At 32.6% G+C, this 16,203-nt stretch overlaps 1 long non-coding RNA gene across 1 annotated transcript; it reads left to right on the forward strand.

Annotated features, from left to right (window-relative positions):
* Positions 1-14,905: 14,905 nt before the first annotated feature.
* Positions 14,906-15,477, forward strand: LOC149818383 (uncharacterized). Its single transcript, XR_016427090.1, has 2 exons — positions 14,906-15,040; positions 15,114-15,477. It is a non-coding gene; the product is annotated as an uncharacterized LOC149818383 (long non-coding RNA).
* The last annotated feature ends 726 nt before the right edge of the window (positions 15,478-16,203 follow it).

Consider the following 16,203-nt stretch of genomic DNA (forward strand, 5'->3'; position numbering starts at 1 on the left):
TTATTATTAAGAGCAACAACTATAAGGAGTTATTCTAAAAAAAAATAAAAAGAAAAACAACAATCGATTGGATGTAATTATAAAGAGAACGACGATTGTTTTGCCTCCTTTTTTGGTTAGGACACGTTAGGACCTTTCAAAAATTATAGTTTTAGACGTTTTATGATAGATCTAAACCATTAAATGTGTTTATCATTGCTTATTAATTAAAAAATAAGATTTATTTTGAATTGATTTGATGTAAAAATGTGTATTTTATCATCAAATTTTAGTACAATATCAACCATTTATTTTTATCTCAAAGCTTAAGCAAAAACATTTTTTATATTAAATAAACAATAATAAACCCATCTAACAATTGAATTTAGCATAAGCTACCTAAAACTATGACTTTTGGAGGGTTCTAACATGACCTAAGAAAATAATGGGCAGAATGCCCCATTTTTTTTTTTTGAAATACGAGTTCAAAATTACGTATAATTTCATAAAATGTAAGATCATGCTAACTTAAAAAAAATCTCTAATTCCATTTAGTTTACCCCCAAACTCATAACATTCAAAATCATGATTTAACATGCTAAAACCTTAAAATATGTAAAGATACATAGACTTCTCATAATCATGCTAAAATCAAACAATAAAGCATAATTTTCTCAACAAGACCTTCTAATTCAAGATTCCATACAAGTTATATAATTCATACTTACATACTATATATACACAAGCAAGCAAAGCATGGTAGTATAAGATCATACCTCGTAATTGCCCAAAAAATAATGAACAATCCATGAGATTATAACTCAAGCAATGTCCAAACAACACCTCAAATTCATCAAAAACGCCAAATCATCAGCTCTTAATTTATTAATTAATCATCATTATAAAGGGTTCAAAAATCTGGGGTGTCACAATCTAACCCTTTGAAAAAAATGATTTTGAAATTTGATCATACCAAAGAACTACCATAATATAGTTCATCACGCTTTCACTGTGCACTTTGATTAAATAATTTAACCTCAAAAATAAATAATTATCAACTCACAAATATTTTTTTTTTGCAAATCAATACGCACCCTCGTAAGTAATCATATGATACAATTCTAAAAAAACCTTAACATTCTTTCAAAAATCATCCAAATCATCATGAACTCATTCATATACATAAAACATTATAGGTTATATCACCGGTCAATCATAATCTTACTTACAGGCAACAAAACACGAATCTCAGGATCGGGACCGGTTCTTCAATGCTCTGATACCAAAATGTGATGCTCAAATTTTTTTTTGAAACACGAGTTCAAAATCATATATAATTTTATAAAATGCAAGATCATGCCAACTTAATAGAGAATCTTTAATTCCATCTAGTTTACCCCCAAAATCACATCATTATAAACCCAAAATGCGTAGAATTACATAGATTTTTCAATCATGTTAGAATCAAACAATAAAGCATAATTTTCTCAACAAAACTTTCTAATTCAAGAATCTGCACAAGTTACAAAATTTCTATTTTACATGTTGCATACCAAAAAAGCAAAATGTGAAAGTACAATACCATACCTCACCCAAAAAACAACAAATAATCCATGACGTTATAGCTCAAGCAATATCCAAATGAACACCTTAAATCTATGGACAATGTCAAATTACCAGCTCTTAAATTATTAAATAATCATCATTACAAAGGGTCCAAAAATCCTCAGAAGCACAATCCCCATTATCAATGATAAATAACTTTTGTTTGGGAGGGGCGCAAAGTGGGAAATGCCAACATGAGCACGATCGTGACACCTAATACTTTTTAATTACATTCCAATATAAATTTAAATGTTAAAATAATGTTTTTATGCCTAAAATTTCAAAACCCCATGCCCTCGTGTTCAATTTTTAAAAAATAAATCATGAGCTTGTGTTGTAAACTTCGTGTCATGTGTCGCGTATCTTTGTGATGTACAGTTCGCTCAAGTTCTACGAAGTGACCTTGAAGGATTTTTTTCAAGAGCTCTACCTCACACCACAACCACCATTTGGCATCATCGATCCCACAAAGGTACTCTCTCTCTCTCTTTGATCCCACCAAGGTATCTCTCTCTCTGGATTTTGGGTCTCCACTCTTTTATTGCTTTTATTCGATCATCGATTCTGAACGATTCTACGGCTGAATCAATCCTCACTCGAGGCAGAATACTGAACCCAAATCCCAATAAGAAAGGTGTAATTTATTGTGCATGATATCGTGTGAGATAGGTTTGGTTTCTTCAATTATTTCTTGGTTGGTCATACAATTGGAGTGTTTTTGTTGCAGTCCGATCTTATTAAGAATCTTTGTTTCATGGACATAGTGGTAGACCTTTCAATCTTAATGTAGTTTCGGGATTTTTCTTCTCAATTCCAAGATAATGTTATGTTGGCATGAATTTTACTTGCCTAGAATATTGTTGGATTGCAATATTTTGGTCATTTTGGTTGTGGGACAACATTTCTCAATGGTGTTTTTAGCATAATAACTACTGCCAACTGATCCTTATGAGCTATTATTATGAATGCTTTGTAATTCTGTTCATGGGCAATGTCCTATTTTTCGGAAAAAAAATCCTTTAGCCTGCGAATGCTGTTGCATAAATTTGTAACATTTGTGCTCCTACAGTTTGTAAATTTTCCGATTCATCTCTTATGAAAGCCTAAAAGGGAAAAAAGGAACTTGTAATTAGGTACAGTATCATGCACATTAGTTATGGTGGGACACGTATGTTGCGACTTATAGTAAGAAATGCACCACCAAACAACAAAAAAATAAAAATAAAAAGTAGAAAATAAATATAGGAAACAAGTAAACACAATAAGCAATGCGTAATTAAAATTTTGTAACCACCGATCTCATATCTGATCCTCCACAGCCCTGAGATAAGTCTTCTTCTGTACGGCGTTTTTAAGTGTTAACAATGTGAAAAACAAATGCAAAAGATAACCATCCGAATATATATCTCAAATATACTTAAAATTAGAGTTTGAAAATAGTTTTAATTTTTAAACTATACAAATCAGATTATCAAAGTTTAAAGCCAGTTTTTCAGAGTTCAACTTTGTGATCATGCTTCAAAAATTCTGCGTAACTATGCAAAATTTTAAACTATTTAAGGGGAAAAAGTCTGTATGACAACTTAGTTTACTTATACCCCTTGACAGTGTCGTTGTACAAGAGTCTTTGTGGACCCAACTCGATTCTATCTGTTACATCCCAATCTAGAATGAATTCACTGTGATCTACTTTTATTTTTACAAGACTTTTTACTTTTGAACAATTTAAATTTGATTTTTGCCAAATTGACATTTAACCATAGTTAGCAAATTCGAGACTTGGACTTGGATCACCCGGCCCCTGACTCGCGGGTTGACTCAGTAACTCGGACGGGTTAGGAACCTAAATTTTTTAGTGTTTTTTAATTATACTTTAATTTTTTAAATATTAAATATATGACTATGTTTTTTACAATGTGAATGCAAATAATAAAACTCCAAGCAACAAATTCACTAAATCAAAGCACCAAAGAATAGAAACTACGAAATTTTTGGATAAAAACTAAATAAGCTTCATAACTGCACATACATAAGAACACCAATGAAATGAAACAAGTAAACTAGTAAGGACTACCTTTCTAAGTTCTAAGTCATAAAATGCAATTAATGCATAACATAACAGAATAAACTAATAAAGAAGCATACCTGCAATTTTTAATTTTCAAATTTCAACCTGTTACAAGGATCATTTTGTAATATCTTGGTACTAATAGAAACTATAAAATGGATAAACAATTAACAATTTATTTGCAAACTTCAAAAGGTAAAAAAATCCTAAAAAACATATAAATGCTCATAGCTCTATGATATGAATTAGGGCCTAGGCTCTTCTTGTGTCTCGTCATCATCAGTATCTAAGTCTTCAATGTCATCATCTGAGGAATTCATATAAATAGGTTCTTCTTCATCCTCATTCTCAGACTCTTCATCATTTGCACTTTCTTTCTCCACATCCTCTGTCACTTTTTTTGCTTTTTTTAATAAAAAATTATGTATTAAATACTTATTTTATCTAATTAAAAAAATACATTTATATTTATAGCAAGGTAAAAAGAATATAGCTTTACCTAGATTTCTTAAAAACCTGTCTTGCCTAGAACCACTTTGTGAATCATGAGGTGAAATGACTTTTTCAATAGACACATGCTCAATGACATTTATGTCAAAGTTTGGGTCTAACCATGAATCCTCCAACCAATTGGGATCGCTAGACAACACTAAATCTTTTTTCTCCACAATCCACTCATCGTCTGAGTCTATATGCTATAGACATATAGGGTCTTTGGTAGCCCTCTTCTTCATATTTTTCTCTTAATTTCATATTGTACATGACAAAAACCAATGCATTAATATTCTCTTGTTCAAGTCTATTCCTCTGTTTTGTATGCACCTATAATTCCAAACCATTGATAATCAATTATAAAATAATTAAACTTATACAAACATATTTCAAAAATAAAATGCAAAGTCACAAACCAATAGGAAAGTACTCTAATTCCTCTCACAACCCGATGCACTACATGTCAAACTTAAAATTTGAATTGCAGAATTCATCAATTCAGAATTTTCGTGCCCAAATGAACTCCACCAATCAATTGCATTCAAATAAAATAATAAAAACATTAAAAATATCATAATTAACAAAAAAATAATAAAACATAAACAAAATATTAACAAATAACAAAATAATTGCAAACTTACTAAAACTTTTTAATTTTCTTATTGTAAGAGTTGTCTCTCTACCAAACAACCCTTTTGCCTTTTTAAATGCATCGATTTGTGTTGTAATTTTCAACCGAACATTTGCATTAGAAACCAAATTTTTAACATAATTATAAAAGTCACTCATAACTTCTCCATCTGGGTTGAAGTTGTCAGCATAATTAAAATGAAGATTTAAATAATAGGCAGTTGTATGCAAAGGCTTATGAAGTTGCAAGTCCCATCGTCTATCAATAATATCCTGAATAGGTTTATATTTTCTTTCAATATTGTCAAGGTTTGAAGCAATTTCTTTTTTTGCTCTATCCATTGTCTCGTACAAAAATTTCATCGCAGGCTCATCCACATCCACTAATCGCAACACTTTCATGATAGGCAGTGTAGCTTTAATTGCATATGATATGGCAACCCAAAATTTATGATCATTAAGAACAATATAAAAAATATTCTTAGCATCAGATTTCTTATAGTAATTAGATGATCTTAAATTTGAAGACAAGAACATTGACTTTAACTTTTTCTTGTAACATCCAATGCTATAAAGCGTGAGTTATGTTGTGGCAAAATGAGTGACGGCTGAACGTAAAAGTTCTTTCTTCTTTGTGAACTTTCTCATCAAATTTAATACCCACACATGACTATAGATATATCTTATAATTTTTTTTGCCTTTTCCACTGTATCTTTAAAAATTGATATCTTTCCAATATCTTCTAACACCAAATCTAAGCAATGCACCACATATGGTGTCCAAAAACATATTTTTTCTGTTGTTAACATATTTTCAGTTGCCACATAATTTTGTGTATTATCTGTAATGAATTGCATTACATTCCTTTCACCAACTTCTTTAACAATTTCTTCAAACAACTTACACAAATTTACTACAGTTTTTTCCATGTCGCTGATGTTAACAAACTTCAAAAATATTATTCCAGATGAGCTATTCACAAAAAAAATAAGTTTCTTCCTTTTCCGTCTGTCCAACCATCTGTCATAATGCTGCAACTAACTTTTGACTATTTCTTTTTGAACTTTTTTAAAATTTCATGAGTACAATCTACCTCATCCTTCAAAATTCATGTTCTGATATCATGTTAAGAAGGTTGTTTAAACCATCACCCATAATTTGCAATAGCTTCTACCATTGAACCAAAATATGGATTGTAGCAAAGATTAAATGATAGTGCATTGAAATAAAAAAAATCTATCAACGGCATGACATACATTTTTTCTATCATCCCTTTTGAAATCAGTATTTATTGTGATTTGTCATGCTTTTTTGTTCACATAGAGGTTCATGGAACCACCTGTGTTTGTTTTTGCAACACTACATGATTTACTGGCTTCTTTGTTCATATTATCGCATGTTGATGATCCAAAATAAACACTCTTCTAATTTTGAATTTGTTTTGTTTCTCTTCTTGTTTCTTTTGCTTATGATCCCTTAGATGATTCCGAAAAAAACTTTTCACATCAAGTGAAACTGTTTCGAACAAGCTTACGCTATGTTTCATGCCAGCTAAGTGATGTTTCAGCCTATAGATGTCTCCTATAGTCTCTTTATGACAGTAATTGCAAATTACATGTTCTATGAGTTTGGGATCTTTATGTTAGAAAAATAATACATATATGTAATATACTTGTAATCTGTCTTTTATTTATTTCTTTAATTTTTTATTTTTATAGTTTTTAATCTTTTTTATCTTTTCTGTACAACCTTTTCTGTACAACAGTCATTAATTGACTGTTGTACCTGCTGACTGTTAGTCTTTTCTATACAACAATCATTAATTGACTGTTGTACCTACTGACACAGTAAGAGTCATTAGGTTGTTTCCAACGACTCTAATTAGAGCCGTTGGGAACAGCCCAACAACTCTTCAACCTTGTGTGGTGGCTATAAATAAGGGCAATAGAGCCTATTGTAATATATATAAAAAAGACAGTTTTCACCCTCAAGTCAATACAAAATATAAGTGTATTTTGTTTACATTTGTGTCACATAGCACTTGAAGTGATATTTTGTTATAGCTTATGTTGTGAATGTTTTATCCATTTATTTGTAAACTTGATTATTTGTGAGACTATGCACCCAATAGAAGTTTTAAATCAAAGTAACCATGAAGCATTAGAAATTTCTTCAGAACAAAACATTATTCGTAGATCTGAACGAATCTCAAGAATTCCAAATAAGTTTGTGTCTTATGATTCATTTTCTCCAAAACATAGAGCATGTCTTATAGCTATTCATTCATATTTTGAACCCTCGTGTTATAATGAAGCAAAAAAATTTACCTGAATGGATAAAAATCATGCATATAGAATTAGACACTCTTAAAGAAGCTAATACTTGAGAAATTCTAACTTTACCCATTGGAAAGAAGACCATAGGTTGTAGATGAGTTTTTAAAGTAAAAACTAAAAGTGATGGATCCTTGGAAAGACATAAAACCAGGCTAATTGCCAAAGGATATATACTCTCAAGAATACATAGTAGATTATGAAGAAACTTTTGCTCTTGTTGTCAGGATGATCATTGTTCGAATGCTTGTAGCTATTTCATCTATTAAAAATTGGAATATATTTCAAATGGATGTTAAAAATACATTTTTAAATGGGAATCTCAATGAAGAAGTATATATGGATATTTCACCTGGATTAATAATTCCTTAAGAAAAGTGCTTAAATTAAAAAAGGCACTGTATGGGCTCAAACAAGCACCTAAGGCTTGGTTTGATACTTTTTAATAATGTCATTACAAAATATGGTTTTAACTTTTAAACCATGCTATATTGATACAACCTTATTTATTAAGAAATTTTCTGCAGGTATTATAATTTTACTTTTATATGTTGATTAGAGGTAGTGACAAAGAAGGAATAAAAAAAGTAAAACAGTTTTTGAAAAATTCTTTTAAAATGATAGATCTTGGGTTCCTAACATACTTTCTTGGTATAGAAGTATCATACTCTAATAAGAGGTACATATTGTCACAAACAAAGTTTGCTTCAGATATTATTGACAGGTCAGGACTATCAGATGACAAAATTGTTGACACTCCAGAGATTGTTGGAATAAAGATGTGAGTCGATGATGGAGTCCCTTTAGACAATCCAACTCCTTTCAGACAACTCATGGGATCTCTTATGTATCTAAGTATTACAAGACCAGACATAGCTCATGTTGTACATATAGCCAGTCAATTTCAACATGCGCCAACATCAGCTTATATGAGTGCAATCATGAGAATTATTAAATATATTAGAGGCACAATAAATAAGAGAGTTTTTCTATCTTCTTCTTCCTTCCTTGATCTTATTGCATACTCTGATGCTGATTGGGGAGGGGATCCAAATAATCGGTGCTCAACAACTAGTTTTTGTGTGTTTTTAGATGAATCTCTGATTTCATGGAGGTGCAAGAAATAACAAAAGGTGTCACTATCATTTACAAAAGCTGAATATAGAGCAATGGTGACTACTACCATGGAAATCGTGTGGCTTAAATAACTAATTTCAGATATGGGAATTCAGATTCAAAATCCTACAAGATTATGTTGTGACAACAAAAATTCCATATACATTGCTCGAAATCATACGTTTTATGAAAAAACTAAGCATATAGAGATGAATTGTCATTTTGTTCGTGAAGAATATCTAAAGAAGACTATTGATCTTCCGTATGTGACATCATAATACCAACTTGCGGATTTCTTCACCAAGGTGTTGTGCTCACCAAGATTCAACTTTTTACTTGACAAACTTTCGGTGATTTCACCATAAGTTTGAGGGAGGTTGTTAGAAAAATAATACATATATGTAATATACTTGTAATATGTCTTTTATTTATTTCTATAATTTTTTATTTTTATAGTTTTTAGTTTTTTTGTCTTTTCTGTACAACAGTCATTAATTGACTATTGTATCTGCTGACTGTTAGCTTTTTGTCTTTCTGTACAACAGTTAGTAATTGACTGTTGTACCTGCTGACATAGTAAGTAAGAGTCATTGAGTTGTTTCCAACGGCTCTAATTAGAGTCGTTGGGAACATCCCAACAACTCTTCAACCTTGTATGGTGGCTATAAATAAGGGCAATACAACCCATTGTAATATATATAAAAAAAAGGTTTTCACCCTCGAAGTCAATACAAAATATAAGCACATTTTGTTTACATTTGTGCCACATAGCACTTGAAGTGATATTTTGTTATAGCCTATGTTGTGAATGTTTTATCAAGTTATTTGTAAACTTGATTATTTGTGAGACTCTTTTCACTTTAACGAGATTTGGAACTTTAGCTTCATGATCTCATCCTACATCTCTTTCCATTGTTCAATGGCAAAAATGCATATAAGAAAAATACATATTAACACAGAAATTTATAAAAACTCAAAGAGTTAAAAAAAACTGAGACAATGCTTTATATAATCCAATGAACTCATATTCATATTCAATAAGAATCAACATATATTACATAGGAATTCCAATTAAACATCCACTAGGAAATGCATGTTGAAACAAATTATGTAACTGAGAAGTTGATTATATAATTGAGAAACTAATTATATAACTTGAAAACAAATTATATAGCTGTGAAAAAAATTGATTATACATAGGCAAATATGATCATATATAGATAAGACTGATTATACGTAGGTAAATCTGATCATACGTAGGCAAATATGGACAAACATATATATGAAAAATCTGATCATAAGCAAATCTGGACACATACATATGAAAATATGGACATAAGTACATCTAGACAAACATATATATGAAAAATCTGACACAGGGTTTGCAAGCATAATGTCCAACCAGTTGAACCATATGTCATTTTTTATACAAGGGCTACATAAATTCTATATAATCCATCTAGATGAACCTATACAAGAATTAACGGAGTTGAACACCAATTATTCATGCTCAGTTTGGCGACAAACTGCTCATGGCTCAAGTCATCAGGCTTGTTTGATGAGACCAAATGAGCTTTGTTCGAGAAACAAATTATATAGCCCAAATGAGCTTCAGTTCACACAAGCTTACACCAAGATAGTTGAGCCATGAGCAAGTCGGTTGGATTACCTGCTCTACTTGCTCCAACATGGTATAATAACCTAAAGCTTTATCTACTTTTCAACTTTAATATTCATGAACTTACGGTGACAACTTTGAATCAAAAGAACCCAAACATATAGACAAACATATATATGAGTTGGCTATGCCGATAACCAAAAAGGATATAGGTGCTATGATTCTAAGAATGAAAAATTAGATATCTCAAGAAATGTAACTTTTTTGGAAAAAGAAAATTTCTTTGATAAGGATCAACCTAAGGAAGTAACCGAGTATTCATTTTTGTTTGATCTTGCTTTAAAACAAGATATTAATGATTATGATTGTGAGTATGATTTTGAGAACGTTATTGAATCAAGAGACATTGAATCTCTTGATGAATTACCTCATGATGATCAAACTTATATACAATAGAAGAAGAAATCAAAATCCTCTAAGTGCACTTGAAAAATTTTCTCTTTAGTGAAGATGAACTGCAAATTGGGAAATCATCTAGAGTATTTAAAATTTAAAAACCCCTTCAAAAATTGTATCCTATGACTCTTTTTCTTCAAAATACCAAGCATGCGTAGCCTTAATTCATTCATATATGGAACCCTTATCTTATGCCCAGGCCAAAGAACATTCTGGACAGGTTAAAGCTATAATGGTAGAACTAAAAGATTTGAAAAAGGCTCAAACTTGGTCTATTCAAAATCTTCTACAAGAAAAGAAACTCATAGGTTGTAGGTGGGTATACAAGATAAAAACCAAGAGTGATGGTGATACAGCGAGGGCACGATGAAGCCTTCATGGTGTTCTGAATCTGATGTGGTTGCTCTTTGCTGTCACATGAGAACCCCTAAACAGCCACGTTAAGGGATTGTCACAGGGTAGACCTACCTTTGATGCAGTGGAGGAGTCGGTTGTGGAAACATCAGTCGGTTGACAAGTGAAGGTTGATCCTTCCAGATCGCCTAATGCACAGAAGCTCAGAAGAAACCCCCACTGATAACCGGTAAGGTTGGCTTTCTTTTATTGCAATGATAAAATCAAAGAACAAGTAACAAGAAATCAAATGATAAATTGAAATAATGTAAAGCAAAAGGAAACTGGAATAAACAAAGAGAAACTGCAGAAAAAAAGAATACGGTTGTTCCAATTCAATATTCTATGTTCTGCGCACAAAACCCTAGAGGGATTTTTAAAGGCTTTTGTCTGGATTCGGGTATTGGGTCCGGCCCCGAACCCGATGCTGCTCCGGTGTGCTGCTGGATCTGGAGTTGGCACGCGACGGGACCTCTTCCCCATGTCTTGGAATTAATACCTGGATTGGATCCGCTGCTTGGATTTGATCCTCAGAGTATAGATCCAGTTCTCCGGCTTGGGTCACGTTGTATGGATCTGGGTCCATTCCTGCTCTGCATCAGATGGGACCCTTGAGAGGTATAAAGCTAGGCTAGTTGCCAAAAGATATTCGCAAGAATATGACATAGATTATCAGGAAACCTTTGCACCTATTACCCACATGACCACAATTAGAAATCTTATTGCAGTTGCTTCAATTAAAAATTGGTTCATATATCAAATGGATGTTAAAATGCATTTTTAAATGAAAATCTTATTAAAGAAGTTTGCATTGAGGTACTCCCTAGTATGAGCATTCCTCAAAGGCAGGTTCTTCGCCTAGGTTAGAACAAGTATCCAAAGCTTGGTATGATAGATTTAGCAAAGTTATGCTTGATATTGACTTTAGATTATGTTTGAGTTACAACACTTTGTTTGTTAAAGATTTTGATGTAGATATTGTCATTTTGTTCATCTATATTTATGATTTGATAATCACTGAAGGCAACAAACAAGGAGTTCAAAATATTAAAAAGATTCTTAAAACTAATTTTGAAATAATTGATTTGGGTTTTTTACGATACTTTCTAGGTATAAAGGTCGCTTATTCCCCTAGAGGGTATTTATTATCTCAATCTAAATTTGCTTCTAATATTGTTCTCAGGTTTGAAATTATAGATGACACTCTAGAAATGACAAAATGTCAATATAAAAATTGATTATGGGAAGCCTTTGGATGACCTAACCCCTTATCAACAGCTTATTAGGGTTGTTTTTTACTTGTCAATTATTAGACTTGATATAGCACACATTGTGCACACAGCTAGTTGGTTTCAACACGCTCCCACATCTGTTCACATGGGAGTTGTTTTGCGTACTATTAGATATCTTAAAAATTCTATCTCTAGAGGTTTTTTTTATATCTTTTGTATATGTATTGTATTTACTTGCATATACTGATAAAGATTAGGGAGGTGATCCCCACAATAGGCATTCAACCATGAGTTTTTGTGTTTTCTTAGGTGAATCATTAATCTCGTGGAGGTGCAAAAAGCAACAAAAAGTCTCTCTTTCCTCAATTGAAGTTAAGTACCGGGCTATGGCAACATCTACAATGGATGTGGTTTGGCTGAGAAGATTGTTGGCTGATATGAGAATCCAAATTATAAGAACTTCAAAGATGTGTTGCGGCAATAAGAGTACTATCTACATTGCCTGCAACTACACTTTTCAGGAAAGAACAAAGCACATCAAGATGGATTGCCACTACGTGCGAGAGGAGTATCTTCAAGGGATCATTGATTTGCTTTGTCACATCAAAGTACCATTTGGCAGATTTATTTACCAAACCTCTCTTTGCTCGTAGATTTCACTTCCTTCTAGGCAAACTTTTGGTCATTCTACTGAAAGTTTGAGGGGGAGTGTTAAATATATATATATATATATATATATATATATATATATATATATTTTATTGTCTTTCTTTTATTTATTTTGACATATATAGTCAACCTAAGTTGACTATGACCCAACGGCTAGAAATCTAGCCATTGGGGGTCCTCCTCTCTCTTTCCTTTGTCTCTCTCTCTCTCTCTCTCTCATTCTCTTAACTCTTTCTTTTCTCCCTCTTGTGTATATAAATAAGAGTCTTCTCCTCTTGTAAAAGTATGCTTTTTGCATACTTATGATGTTCAATAAAATATTATTCTTTTATATTGTGAGCATTCTTGTGTGTACCCCACTTGTGTGTTATTCATTTGATATTGGTACACTTTGGTTCGTGATTGAAGGTTATTTGGCTCTTTACAATCTGACCATGCAGAAGTGTTTGGCATGGTTGATTTGTTAGGAAGCGACACTTAGATCATGTTTTATACGTTAAAAAAAAGTGATTTTTTGAGCCTTGAGTATTTATGAAAATTTTAAACTGTTGATTTCAAACCTTATAAAAACCTAATCGTGTTTTGAAATCGCATGATCCAAGAGTCAATTCCTATAAAATGAAGCATGTAGAAGACATCTGGACATCAGATTTTAGAAAAACATGAAAAAAAATTCTTCAAAAGCCCTGTGTGATGGCAGTAGGCATGGGTCAGAGTGGGCAGCTACACCTGACTATATTGAGAGAGGTTTTGGTACAATTTTATCTGATTTTTCCTTTTCTGGTATGAATTAGACCTCCGTTTTTCTAACCAATTTGAATCTATAATATTTCTAATTCTAATTTGTTTCTGATTCATTCAGAATAGGTCAACTACAGTCTAAATGTATTACTTGCTAATGAATGTACAAATTTCTTGCCCATAATCTCATGTTCTAAACAATTGCGCTTTCCATAACATGGGAAACAAGTTTTGGAAGTGCCTAGCTTCCATCTGTGAAGTTGTTCTTGGAGAAGCAAGATGCCCGAACATATATTGAAGCTCTCAGTAACCATGGACTTGGTGCTACAAGAATTTCTAGATGTTTGGCCACAAAATTGTTGTCAGGCAATTGTAGGACGCCAATTTATGCCCTTGAATATATTAGTGATCCGGAAGCACTAAGCAATAAGTAACATTTAGCTTAAACTGTGGGTAAGGTTTAATTTTTCATTTTCTCGTGTAAAGATGAAAGCTGTCACATTGACAACCAAGAAATAAAGTTATACAGGGGCACCAAATCTCATTATCCCAATATTAATTTTTTATTTGTCTAGATTATTAATGATATCGAACGTCAACCTTTTCATTTGTTTCTGTTTCCTATCATATGTGAAGAATTCTTAGGCAATTGTGGAATGTGTCTTTATCCATATGAGTTTTAGCAAGAATGATTTTTGACCTTTTCTTTCTTTCTTTCCAAGTCTGAACTTCACATTATCTAGCATAATTAGTTTATAAATTTAATGATGCCTATTTTTAGAATAGTGATACACTGACTCCATAAAACATGTAGAAGTATAGGCAAACTGAATATGTGGTTTAGCGATGTATGTGCGATCTGGGGACACAGAGTGAATTTTTAAAATTTTGAGGTGACTTGAAAAAATTACACTGCAAATCTACAGGTCGTTTGTTTTCTTTTTGACCAAATTACCCTGCAATTTTTGTTGAAAATTTTTTGAGGTACCATAAAACTTCTCAAACCAACTTTGTAGTCTAGTAACCATTTTCCTTTACTTTATAGGCAATGTAGAATAAAGTGGTTCTAGGTATTATGTAGTTATATCATGTAGCATTACTGCTGTATTTTTTAGTCCTGTGTAAATGTTACTATTTTTGTAGGAAATTATTCGATATTTTATGCATTTTGGTCTTTGTTCTTTCAAACAGCTTTAGATATATACTACGTTGATTCATGCTTTACTTAATTCTGTAAATAATCTTTTGCATGTCTCATCATACAACTTTCTGCATGTGCGCGCACCGCGCACACACACACACACACACACACTTTCTAGTTTTTTTAGTCTAAGGACTATTGCTATTAGAATATTGAGTAGTGCTATTGGAATATGATGAAATCTGTGAATCTGTTTTCAGCAAATGAAATAAATGTGCTTTTTCCATTAGAACTTCAGGTAATTGTCCCTCAAATTTCCTGTCTTTTTCAGTTAACTAAATAAACACAAAATAATTAAGAGGGGGAAAAAGAAGAAGACTATCTCCCCTTATTGGTCTCTGTTTTATGTTATGCAGATTGTGGATATAGCTGTGTCCTTGGCAAAAGTTGCTGATGTTGATAGGAATCTCGGAAATGAAAGTTTGGCTGTTGATGGATTTCATGAGGCAATAAAATGTTTGGAGCGTTTGACAATAAATCCGGGCGAAATTGGCTTAGAGAAACGGGTGCGAGCAATTTGTTTTCATAAGGGATTTTGCATGCATATGTTGCTGACTATTGTGTGGTTTGCTCATGCAGCGCCTTTCAGTGCTCCAGTTCCTCCATGGTCAGCTTGGAGTTGGTGAAAACCAGAAGTCCGAATCTGCTTCATCAGAGTGAAATATAACCGAGTTAGACACGAGATAGTTGCTGTTGTTGCTTTAATATCAAGGGGGTACCCTGTGTCTGCAAATAGCTGGGTCTGGGTCTGGGTCTGTTCCCTTCATTTGTCTTTCATTGCATCTCTATGGTCATCTAATGCTCTAAAATTATCAGGAAACTCTGGAAAATCTTTAAATAACTGGAGGAGATGCCCTTCTAATGCATAATAACATGCCATATATGTTAAACAAACACTCTTTTGAGAGCTTCATGTGAAGCGGGAACTTTGTTTTTCCTCAAATTTTTCATATTTGACTCGATTGCGGCATCTTATTAAGAAATCCTGAGCAAAAGTATTCCTTCAATGCAGGTGGGGGCTCCACATGTTTGGTAGGAGCTGTTGGTGTACGTTACCATGTGTTGGGACGTTGCAAATTCAAAACCCAATGGTATGTTGTGTAACTGGTGGGGGTCTGCCTAACCCCAGCTTGCCTTTCAAAAAACAAAAACTATTCCTTCGAACATGCTCACCATGCTTTTGGGGGAAAACAACTTTTTTTTTTTTTGACAGAGAAAGATTTCTGATGGATGGTATTTGATGGATTTTCCAATCTGATTACATGTAAAAAAATATGATCTATTATGTTTTTTTATACCATCTGAACCCTATTAAAGTAGTGTTTTTTTTTTTGCCACATCAACATAGGACTCTTTTTGGAATAGTAGGCAAAATGTGAGAATGGAAATTTCACTGCTATTTCTGTTATTGTTAAGGATGTAAACGGTTTGAACTGGGATCATTCATAGGATTCAGTAACAAAAAATCAAAACCATATCTGCATCCGATTATAATCCGATAAGGTTTTGGCTTCCTAAATGCAAGGCACTCAAACTTGGTCAGACACCGGATAAAATCCGATTCATTGGCATCCCTTGTTGTTTGAAACAAGGAACCTCCTGCCAACCTGCGGGTTCTGCTCACGTGGTAGCAGGCAAGGGTTGAGGGTGGTTTATACCCACCCTTCCG

Source organism: Nuphar pumila, chromosome 13, assembly GCF_984573655.1.
Source record: "Nuphar pumila chromosome 13, dmNupPumi1.hap1.1, whole genome shotgun sequence".
In the NCBI taxonomy this organism is placed as follows: Eukaryota; Viridiplantae; Streptophyta; class Magnoliopsida; order Nymphaeales; family Nymphaeaceae; genus Nuphar; species Nuphar pumila.